At 32.3% G+C, this 11,157-nt stretch overlaps 1 non-coding gene across 1 annotated transcript; it reads right to left on the bottom strand.

The window, feature by feature from the left end:
• Positions 1-1,100: 1,100 nt before the first annotated feature.
• Positions 1,101-1,183, bottom strand: Trnal-uaa (transfer RNA leucine (anticodon UAA)). The gene has a single exon. It is a non-coding gene; the product is annotated as a tRNA-Leu (tRNA).
• Between the last annotated feature and the right edge of the window lie 9,974 nt (positions 1,184-11,157).

Raw genomic sequence — 11,157 nt, 5'->3', positions numbered from 1 at the left:
ATGCACACGGGAGCATGTAAGTTATCTTAATATTTTATCCATGTAAATGCATATTAAATTTTTGTGAACCTGTAAAATTTATCATTTCATTAGAACATCTTAATTTCATAAAACTTTCAACAAAAAGATAAATTAGTTAATTACAAACCAAACCAAAAACGGTTTCAAAAACAGAATGCATCGAGCCGGAATCCCCGGTATTTACAGGAAAGACCGGACCCACTATATCACAGAGACAGCTAATTGAAAAATGTTTTATGAAATATATAAACAATTAAGATTAATTTTTAATTTGGGGAGAGGTTGTAAGTTTTTAAGCAAAAGTGTTTACATTCACCGCATTTTTGTAAGAAAGTGACATCTCTTGCTTAAATGAACTCAACGAGAATTTACCTGACAGAAAAAATTACATTTACTCGACTTTTACCACAAAACAAAAAAAATACGTAGTTACCGGAAGTAACATTAGCGACATCGATTTTAGACAACCACTATCGATTGTCGCCGACATAGCATTGTCAGCGACGATTTATCCATTGTACTCGATAATCGTTTCATCACTAGGTAAAACTTCTCTATTTCTTTTGTCTTGCTCGCTCATCTTGCTAGAAGGTTTTTCTGAAGAAACTATCTTATGAAGTGATTTTACACTTTTACGAATTAATGGCAAAAGTTTTCTCAAGACGCTAGATATGTGTTTGCTGTTATTTACTACGATCGTCTTCATGTACAGCACCTGAGTTTCACTGTGTTCCATACGATCTGCCAAATTGCTAATTAAGCTTAAAGTTGTGTCTGACATGTTTGATATCAACTGAATAAATGGATTAAACAATTGATGAATGAAACTCGAGTAATAAGAGCTTGAAATTATAATGCAATGAAAACACTGATTCGTTTTACTTTGAACAATGACCATCATAAACTTATTTCACTGGATAAACACTTGCGCATTATAAAAGTTTAAGCGTATGATATAAAAGCTCATATTCTTCATTATGGGTATTATTTATTTATTATCATGTATTCCTTACAAAACTTTGCAGTTACGCTTAATCGAATGGACAATTGCCTAAAATGGAACTCCAATGCAAAAATATTAGTACGGGTGGGGTTCGAACCCACGCGGACATTCGTCCATTGGAACTTAAGTCCAACGCCTTAACCACTCGGCCACCGTACTTGGTGCAAATGAGTTGGGAAGTGAAGATTATAAGAGCTTGAAATTATAATGCAAAGGAAACATGAGTTTTTACTTATGTTTGAAGATTTTAAAAACATGAGATGAAATTTAAAAATGGCTTTCTCGTGAAAGTGAAGTGAACATTCCAGTTTGAAGCATTTAAAAAGACGAAAGTCTTCATGATGCTTAAATTTTGTTTCACTCAATCGTTGCATAACTATTGACAATTTCTCATATACAACTAATGCTTCTAATTCCAGTTTCATTTTTATTCAAAATGTAAGTAGATAACAAAATACAAACATGCAAAGCATTGCAAACATATCAATATACATACTTATACACATTTGTTTTCATGAAATCAAACACAAGCAAAAGTTTACAATTGTTATAATATCAAACATCCAATGTGAAAAGTATATTTGTTATGTTATGTGTTCACTCCTTGTTTTTCATCCAGACTTGTGACTGGCATTGGTCAGGTTACCCACCGCATCAGCGAGATTGGAAAATGGTAACTCAGAGCCAGAAACCTATTTTCCTAGTGTCATACACTACGCAAAATCAGCATCCATTAGAGGTCTCCCAGGCGACCTTCTACAATTTGTTACACCTATAATGTAGAGTGTTGGGCTACTTGGGTGTAACAAACTGGGTATTGCTGACTCATTGTAGGCACAACGCAGAACTAGTGATCTCAGATACAAGAAGGCCTGTACTGGGGCAAGAATCGAGTGCCTCAGCCGCATTGTCCGATCAAAGAAGGGATTTCTGCGATTAACTTTAAGTACCCTCAACCATAAGTTAGGCTTGAAAACTCTGTAGACTTATTTCATTTTTGAGCTCAGAGAAGGCTACAGAGTTCACTTTTAAACACACCTCTTAAGCAGATAGAGGCATATTTGCTCGCTTTACTTGCAGGTAGGAAATGCTTACTATGATCTAAGAAAGCATTTTCATTTTGTATCGCCTCTTATGAGCAAAGAAGCGATTGAATTTTGAATTTTGAAAAAAAAACTGAGGCAGCGCTAAAGGCAACTACTCGACAGGGCACACTTAGGAATAAGCATCCGATTGCTTAAGTTTTCCCCTCTCTTTGTAAAGACTGTGTGGAGTGTCGGACCTCAGCGATACATCGAGGTTGCCACTCCCTTTTTTTCATTGCCTGTAGCGCGACATGATGACCATGAGCGGTTCCTAGTATTGGCACTCTACATCACCTTACACCAATACTAAGCTGGTCTAACGACACCTCCATACTCATGGTAGCCTCTCAAATTTTACTTTTGCCAAAATGTTTTTGCGAAGTTGTCAAAATCATTGCATTGCATCCAAGACCGTAGCATATTGAGCAATGAGAAACATATCTCGTCGAAGCTATACTTCTATGCTCATTCTACCAGACGCAAATAACAAATCACTTGCCAAAATCGCTTTTGAATTGTATATAATCTAATGGCTATCACAGAGAATGATCGTATTCGTACGGCGATGTCATAGTGATCGACAACATGAGTTGGCCAGACTCAAGAGCGAAAAACTATTAGGTATCGCGACATACGGTTCTCATGTTCAAAGCAGAAGGTCAAAAAACCTCTCAGATATTTTCTCTGTATCTCTGATGCACCAAGTTCATAGTGCGAGGAGGAATCTGAGAAGTTCAAACTCACTTTTGGCTCCCAGCAGACTAACAGCACTTCTGAGCTAAGAGCTCGCTACTGGAATGACGAATATTGAAAAATGTGGAGCTTATATACCCGATGGCCAAAATTAATGCGCATCGCATTATAATTGTGCTTAAATTGTTAGGACTATTTTTTAACCCCTTTTATTTATACGCTCATATGAAGTAGTTCCAGAATTATCACTTGATTCCGCATTATTTTTGTACAAATGGCTCAAGATTTTGAAATCTGTGAATGAAGTAGTTTTTCTATGAAGATTATGTGAAATCTGTTTCAGCAAAATATCATTTTTTTCAAGTTTCATGGACTTGGTGCCGCATTTTTTTGTACATATGGCTTGTGATTTTGAAATCTGTGAGGGATGCTGCAAATGTTGATTTGTTGAATTTGAACATTATGAAGATTTTTTTTTCATGAAATCTTGTGTGAACGCCAGTTTCAATTAGATATCAATTTTTCATGTTTCATGGACTTGGTGCCGCATCATGTTTGTACAATTAATTAAAATATTGAAATTTGTTATTTTTTGAGAGATTTGCATGAGCCTAAAATTTTTGAGAAAATTGTGCCTATAATATTTTTATGAAATCTTGAGATCCCTCGTTAACTTCTAGATTTTCAACATTATGAAGATATGATATTTTTTTCATGAAAACTGGTGTGAACGCTAGTTCAGAGTACACATGTTGAAGTTTTGAAATCTGAGTGTTTGGTGAGTTTCATAAAGCCTATAATTTTTTAAGAATGAAGCCTATAGTTCGTTTTTTGAAATCTTGAGATCCCACGTTAACTTCTAGATTTTTAGAATATTCAAATGTTCAGATCATGAAATTGTTATTCAGAGTTCTTGTGATGTGTGATTGTTGATATCATGAAGATTATAACTTTTCTTGAAATCTTGTGTGAACGCCAGTTTCAGTAAATTATCATTTTTTTCAGGTTTCATGGACTTCGTGCCGCATTATTTTTGTATATATGGCTGATGATTGTGATATCTCAATTGTTTGAAAAAAATATTGAATATGAAAAATTCATGTCGGAGCTAGTTTCAGTATTTTGAAGCAAGAACATTTTCTGCGTGCTACATGGACGCGAGTCCACAATATTGAAATTTGTTATTTTTTGAAAGAGTTGCATGAGCCTATAATTTTGAATAAATGGAGCCTATAATGTTTTTATGAAATTTTGAGATCCCTCGTTAACTTCTAGATTTTGAACATTATGAAGATTTTTTTTTTCATGAAATCTTGTGTGAAATAAAGCCTATAGTTCGTTTTTTTTTTTGAAATCTTGAGATCCCTTGTCAACTTCTAGAATTACAATATTTTCAATGAATATTTTTGTTCAGAGCATAAAATTACAATTCAGAGCAGAATATTTGAATTTGCTGTTCATGTTTATGCATTATTTTTGTACATCTGAGTATTTTTTTTTTTTGAAAAATGAAAAATGCTGCTGACAAAATGTTATTGAAATGTTGAATGTTCGTGTGATATGTATTGCGGGCCATTTTTTGAAGTATAACGCCAGTTGCTGTTATCTTCAAACATTAAAAGGGAAGCCTAATTTTCATCGTAACCCTATTATGTGGTCCTAACCTAGTTTTATTTATGAAAATAAAGGCAAAGCCAAAGGCAGTTACACGACAAGGCACACTTAGGAAGAAGCATCAGATTGCCTATGTTTCCCCTCTCATTGTAAAGACTGTGTGGACTGTCGGACCACGGCGATACAAAGAGGTTGCCACCCCCTATCTTGCATTGCCTGTAGCGTGACATGGTGAACATAAGCAGTTCCGAGTATTGGCTTTTGTACACCACCTTACACCAATACTAAGTTGGTCTAACGACACCTCCATACTCATGCTAGCCTTTAGATTACTTTTGCCAAATCATTTTGCTGAACGAAAACATTGCCACATATTAATGTTCGGTCGTTCAAGAGGAATGTTTGTGATGAATGAAGTTTTGCACTTCGAAACCAAACTAAGAATGCAATGAACCTAGTATATTTCACTGGTATTTCACTACGCATCTTCATTCTAACACTTTAGACTAACATTTCTTTTTAAAAATGTACTTGATCTTGCAATATTGATTTCAATTTTCAGTCAAGCATTGACAAAACAACAGGCTTGCATCTTATACCGCCGCATAAAGGATAGTGAGAAACGAATCTCGTCGACCCATGCTGGCACGTGCAAACAAATCATTTTGTCAACAGCATTTCGCAAAGATGAAACATTTTAGAATGCAGTGCAAATTTTGCTCCTGAACAAACTCCGTCGAAGATCAAACTTCTCGGCTCGTTTTGTAACATGTGCACAATATCAAAATGTTTACCATTTACCAAGTTATGCTCACACCAATATCGTAATCAAAATGACAAGACCAAAGCTTAATAAATTTATGAATTACAAGCAGCATTACTGCTAAAATTTTGTTCAATCACAAATCGAGGGCTCAACGCAACACTATTGTATCTCATTTTTTTCAAATTTTATAGGAGGTTGAAAAATTCTTCACAATTTTTTGTATTATACATATTTTGTAAGAGTCTTAGTATATTTGTCTTTGAAAGTAGGATCAATTTATTAATCCAAATAGCAATTTGAATTATAATGTTGTGTCTTTATTATATTTGAATAAATATTAGTTACAATACTGTTGCCTCTGAAAATGAGAAAATATCATTTAATTTTTCAACACAACACTATTGTAACTGAAGTTGCAATAGTGTTGCATTATCTTTTTTTACCAGTTATTTACAATTTGCAGAGCAACACAATGATATTTTTGTTTTATTTTTAAGTTGTGCCTACATATTAATTTAAAACATAGCTTAAAACACATTTAATTCCTCATAGTTCTTTGTAGTTTTTAATAAGATTCAAAGTTGCCGTTTAAATTCAATTCATAAAAAAGTCACAAATAGTTAACTTGAATCTTAATGCGCTGTGTACTGTACTGTGGCTTGGAATTTACTCAATAACCTAGCGATATATCATACTGACTATAATGAAAAAAGGTTGCATTTAATTTTATCTGTTTATTAAAATTATAAAACATAACTTTCGGTAAAGCAACTTTAACTACATAGTTAAATATAATTATGTACAATTATGTTATATACCAGCAAATTCAGCATTTCATTTGCGAAGTGATTCTCTTTACAATTAATTGTGTTTATGATTTAATTTCTCTCACTGTTTCTTAAAAATCTGAAATACAAAGGACCATAATTGTAAACAAACTTGGAAAATATGATTTCTGTGCAATGATATTAAGTGTTCCTACATTTGATTAATAATAACAATTTTTAGAATTTTCATAACATATTTGTATATCAATAGTTACTACATATAGCTGTACATCTTAAAGCTGCACTCTCACAGATATACCATTTGTACAATTTTATTTCATTTTTTGTCTTGAAAAAACAATTTTTTGAGTAAATATCTGAAAACCAATGACATAAGATTGCTGACAAAAAAATCAGATCTTGATTTTCATATTTCTGTTTGAAAATTAATGTTTTATGGCTTAAACCATTACTAACGGTTTAAGAAAAATGCATAAAACATCATTTTTTTAACTAAATATACAAGTCTGCGATCTATTTTTTGCCAGCAGTCTTATTGAACTTGTTTCCATGGGTTTTCGAAAAATTTGGCTCGTTCCAAGACAAAAAATAAACAAAGTTGTCAAAACGTTCAATTTGTGAGAGTGCAGCTTTAACAATCTGAATTTTAATAATTTGTTATAACATGATGTTGCCATCATAAAATGCCCTGCAAATCATAGAAATGTAATTTATTATATAAATAGAATATCAAATTCGTGGTCATTTAAACAAAATTTATTAAGTTCATGTTTACTGAATTGTCAAAAATTGATAGAAAGTTTCCACAGCTTATTTCAATCAATTTTAGAAAACTTTATTTAATAAATGTAAAATAAATTCCTTATTGAACGAACACTCATGCTATCCTCTATGTTTGGCAAACGGGGAATACACTGAAATCACAATTAGGTATTCAAATTAATAATCTGATGTTAAACATAATATTAGCATCGTTGGCAACTACAGTACTTTTTCTGTTAAATTTCATACACAATGAAGCATAGCGATGTTGATCCGACGATGAATAATACGATATTAATAAATTAATTTATAGATATTTATACTTCTATAATTGATCTCATTATTTTCATATGTTCTATTTTTTAAAGAACACTGTACTAGTGGCATAGTACTGTTTTGGTTTAATAGTTAACTTGATTCTAAGTATCTACCATAGTTGCTCGTGTAAGATTATAGGTTCGTCCCGACCATCGCGCAGGGTGTTTTGCGGGAACTCAGTAAACCTCGTCTTACACTCTCAGCCATGGAAGGTACTTATAATCTCTGTGAATCAAGTTCATTTCCTTCTGAGGACCATGATAGCTTGTTTGATAAAAGAAGCTATTTGACCTCTCTGAGGTATATGATACCGTCTTTATTTCATTGTATTTGACCTTTTCATTATCTTCATTTATTGAAAAGTTTTTCACATTGCTTGCAACCTGTTTAATGTCTAAAATGTCAGTCGTACTCATTTCTTTCACAAAATATGGCCTTTAATGTAAGCAGTTCGGACAATTGCTGCCCACTGCCCACTTGTATACACACTGTCATGTTTTGATGCTCTCTCAACTTCAGCATGTATTGAATCTCCTTCATTTTGTGTATAACCTTTTTGCAAATAATTATGTGTGATTGTCCATAGTTTGCTGCTCCCCCTTTGCAGGAGGATGCTGGTAGTCTTGCCATATGGTAGCTACTGAGTTTGCAACACACTGCCGGTCACATCCGTTATAGGAAGCGTGTCCCTGGTGTTTAGAATCTTGCAACATATTATCTGTTTCCTAGATACAAAAAAATGGATTAATTTTTTATAGGATGTTGTTATTATGGATAAAACCCTTTTTTCAGAAAAAGTAGCATTTTTTTTTCAGCAAATACTTCTATTATCCACAGAACCTTAACAAATCGGATGGAATGCAAATATGGCATATTTCTAAGAACTTTTATGAAAACACATTAAATTGACCGGACTAAATGACTTGTACCAGGGTCTTATAACAGATTTGTTAACATTGTTTGTATCAACATTTTAGGACACTACTAAATGATATTTTTCCTAAGTCAATTATAAAATTATTTGGACCATAGTATTTAAAAAGTGAGTGTTTTTTCAGTTAAATTGCATTGGGATGTTGTATAACACCTGAACTACATGTACCAAAATGTCATGGTATTCACTTATATAGATTATGGTTCTATGGTGTCAGGGCCACATAATTAAAGTTAAATCTGTAATAAAATTGAACTATTAATATAACATAAAAAAATGATTAAAGAAAATGTTTAGAATGGTTACACATATTAATCTTCATATACAGTACAGCCAACTATTAAAAAAATAAAAGAAATCAGTTTATTTTTACCTTGTAATGATTATAACATAATAATATTTTTCTTGTTATTTAATTTATAATTTCATAAGATATTATTACAATAAGAAATTGTTTATATGAAAAGTAAAACACTTCTGTATTTATAAAGCGCAAGCCTCTCAAACATTTCTATGCATTATTGCAATATTGACACAAACTTTAGTGAACACTAATGATGTGATATGATTCTTACCCTTTATCTTGGGATAATACACATGCTACTATAAATAATAACATTTCACTATAGAAATTCGTTCCCGTAATAATGATTATCGTCCCAACCCGTGAGATTATTACGATTATGGCATAATTGCCCGATGAGAACGAGAACGTCAAGACTGACACCAATTTCACGTTAATAAGAATGGCCGCTGTATACTTGGTAGGCAAACATTTTGTTTCAGTAATGAGTACTACCCGAAACTGTACCAGATGTTTACATCCGTTAGGGGTCATAAAGCACTGAGGCAAGGAAATGTTTTGTAGAAACGTTTTTTTTTTACTTTACTCGCTGAGAATTTTTAATTATTCCAGCAGAATGGCTAGGGTCATTTAAGTCGAGATGCTTATGAAATTGCTTCTAGGCTTGACGACCCTGGCTGTGCCCACCTTATAATTGAAATGAACAACCAAAACAGCCAATGTAAAACAGGAAATATTTGAAGAATGAGAATATTGCAGGCTTATTCTGAAAACACGTACGAAAAAGTTTGCTAATGTGATTTCCAGTCACTCGTTATTTTTCTTCAAAACCATTTTGTTATTTCACATCTTTAAAACGTTAAGACCTAAGTCACTACAGTACATGCTAATCATAATGCATATCCTTTATTATTCCACAAAATAATGTTCTTAAATCCATTTGAAATCATTGACAAATGACAAAACATATGTATTATACACAGTAACAGGGTCATGAGGATAATAATGCTTGACCATGGCTTTTGGTTGATAATTGCCCCAGTGAAAATAATTATTTCTTCCACTGGGGCAATCATCAACCAAAAGCCATGGTCAACCCTGTATAATTCTATAAATAAACTTCATACTGTTATTGATTTCTTCCATACTTGAAGTTGTAAAGTTGTAACCTATTTACTATATTTAGCTTCTTTTCCAAGAAACTGATGATGTAATTAAACATTATGACATCATAGTGATATAGTATAACAGAGTTACAATAGTGTTGCACTGTGACATTTTATAGTATTATAATTTTTATGCAACACTATTGTAACTGGAGTTATAATAGTGTTGCAATTTGGAATTTAACACATCAGAGATACAATTAGGTAGCAAATATTTTTAAAGATACACTTATTTTAGGAATACATCTAATATATTTTATGAGTTAATGCATCTTAACAAAATACACTCAAAAATGCCAAAAAGCTAAATTCTGTAAAACTTGCAATAGTGTTGCGTTGAGCCCTCGAAATGTTCCTCGGTTTCAGCCATGACCGATTCTGGCTGTTTCTTATAAAAATATGGTGAAAAACCGTTTAACTGTGGTTTCAGTGAAAAAATTCAAAGACCAAAATATAAACAATTTTATGAAAAAAATGGTTTTACTTTTGTGAACAATACTTTGGATGGCCAATAAACAAACAACAGTACTCACAATAGCAAACAAGACCCGCGCTACTTGGGTAAGCAAGACAGCACAAACATAAAATCAAACAGATAAATGAGTATTTCTCCATTTAAATTACATTTTTTGAAATTATTTACTGTATGTTAAAATTTCAATGTTCATGTTAGACACGAAATACAAATTTTGGAGAATAACTGATAAAACAAAAAGCAACGGCACAAAGCACATATAATATAAACAGTAATTTAAAAAGAACAAGTGTGAATAGGTAACCTTTTTCAAATAAACAATGATATTTCAAATACATCGACGAATTCTGTCTTCTGTCGGATCCCCTGTGTATGGCATCTCATCTGAAAAAAAAAATGGAATAGTGTAAAAGACGAAACATTCTTACATACAATAGTAAATAAATCTGTTTATTCTGGTAAATTTTGGTATCATTAATAACAATGGATTTTTACAAAAATGATAAATGCTTAATTTCGGAACAGATTAAGTATTCTCTCAGTTTTGATTTACAAATGACAGAGCAGTACACTAAAAAAGTGCTTAAAATCATGATTTGTTTGACAACTTTTCAAAATTTTCAAAAAATTTTACTTTGGATTTACACCATAGCGCATTCGCGTTTTAGCTATATCTCTACCAAAGCGCATTTGCGTTTAAGCGATGTAGTTTTTTCACACTGAGTACCCCCCTTGTGAAACTTTTTTTTACATTGATTTTATAACGATTTAGTTGGTCACAAAATTAAGCACCTCAAGGTGACGATGTACAAATATTTTAGGGTGACGAGCTTTTCGGATAGCTCGCCCAGCCAAACTCAAAATTCGAACGTTAGTCTATAAAATTTCGAGTTTGGCTGGGCGAGTTGTCCAAAAAGTTTGTCACCCTAAAATATTTGTTCATCGTCACCTGGTTGGCTTAATTTTGTGAGTCGATTTATCATTCATCATTTGATTTGACAAATACAAGAGTAAAATGTATGATAAATGCTTAGCATCTTCAAATAATTTGACATTCACCTTTTGGTTTGACAAATAATAAGAATGAAATTTATGATTAACTGCTTAGCATCTGTAAATAATTTGACATTCATGTTTTGGTTTAACAAATAATAGAGTGAAATGTCATTCATTTGTGAATGGTTCACTAGAAGATTTTGCATTGTTTGATTATTTCTTAATTTCATGA

The sequence above is a fragment of the Mya arenaria genome, chromosome 1, assembly GCF_026914265.1.
Source record: "Mya arenaria isolate MELC-2E11 chromosome 1, ASM2691426v1".
Classification (NCBI taxonomy): domain Eukaryota; kingdom Metazoa; phylum Mollusca; class Bivalvia; order Myida; family Myidae; genus Mya; species Mya arenaria.
Note: the sequence above shows the minus strand (reverse complement) of the source record. Positions and strands in the feature narration are given on the sequence as shown.